The sequence below is a fragment of the Brassica oleracea genome, chromosome C2, assembly GCF_000695525.1.
Source record: "Brassica oleracea var. oleracea cultivar TO1000 chromosome C2, BOL, whole genome shotgun sequence".
NCBI classification, from domain to species: Eukaryota; Viridiplantae; Streptophyta; class Magnoliopsida; order Brassicales; family Brassicaceae; genus Brassica; species Brassica oleracea.
This window is the reverse complement of record NC_027749.1, coordinates 28,382,531-28,383,943: the sequence shown is the minus strand read 5'-3', so window position 1 is coordinate 28,383,943 and position 1,413 is coordinate 28,382,531.

Here is a 1,413-nt window from a genome sequence, read left to right as displayed (position 1 = left end):
TGGATTTGGGATTTTACGGCTCTTACTTCTGCCGCAGGCTTGGTGATATAGTCGCGAAGATCGCGTATATCCAATGTCTCGCCAGCAGATTTCCGTGCTTGTCGGCGTTTACTGCGAGTGAGCTCGGTTTGCTTTTCAGCCAGCTCTTCTTGTTCGTTCAAATAGAGGATTTCCTCCTCTTCTGTCATTGGTTTGTCGAACGGAGAGCTTTCCCGAGTGAATAGGCTTCTGGTCCTCCTTGGATGTCTGTCGACGTCCTCATCAGTATTGTTGGAGACATCGCTAGGATCCAGGTCGACTTGCTCGACTCCGTTGTCCTCCGAAGCCTTCGCGGGAGGTGGAGGGCTTTCAGAGTTTCCCTTTTCGATGGGAGATTTCTCGCTAGGGTTTTGACCCGAAGGTCGTTCCTGCGCGGCTCCAGGCCTGTTGAGTGGGGTTGCAAAGTCGAGTCTTTTCCCGCGGACTTTAGTGGTTCCGCGGGGGCGGATTGCTCGAGTCCTTGCCGTTAAAGTTTCAACTTGTTTGGTCAAGGTGCTCACGAGCTTATCCTGTTCTTCTGACCTTTTTTCGTAGGTGGCGAACAATTTTTTAAACTCCTCGAGCGCCGCGGCGTTGGCTGCGGATACGTCCGCTGGGGGAGTGTGGAGATCAGTGCAAAAGCCTCCGTTAAGAGGAGTCTGCACGTTATCCGTGTCGTCAGTTGACATGTCTGGTTGAGCGTGATGTGGTTGAGAGTTAGATTGATCCGTACCCCCCACCCCTCCTTCTAGCGCCAAATTGTGGGAACCGAAATTCGCACTGTCGTTTTCCGTTTAAATTAGGAAAGTAGGAGAACCCTAATTTCTCAGACGTTCCGGATATCTGCTAATACCACACGCCAAGCAATCAGAACACGAAATGAGAACAGTAATAAAATAAGAAATCGAAAAAGAGAGCAAGATAGTTCTTATTCCGAATCTGCGTTTGAGCGTTTACAACAAGGTAAGTGCCTGGGCTACGAGAGCTGTCGGCGAGATTCCTAGTTCTAAAACTCTAAGACGACAAAAACCTAATTGAGTCGCAGCTCGAATAACAAAAACGGAAAATTGCCTAAAATCGCTCTAAGTGCTAAGTTTGCTGTGAAAAAGTCCCTTCCCATGCCTCTCGCCTAGGACTCCTTATATACTGGCTCCAAGGTCGGCTTACGCTTTTCACCTTATGCCCTTAAGCCGCCATAGCATAAAAATGGAGATATTCCATTATTTCCGATCTTCGTAATTATCTTCAAAATTTCGTATTTATCCGCGGAAACTTGACATTTATCCTCCCTTGCGAACCAAGCGTAAACCGTGCTGCGGTTTACGGGCTTTTGGTTAAGAAATAGTAGGATGGGCCTCGAGTCGTGTTTTAGATCCCTTTGGGCCGTCTTCCGAC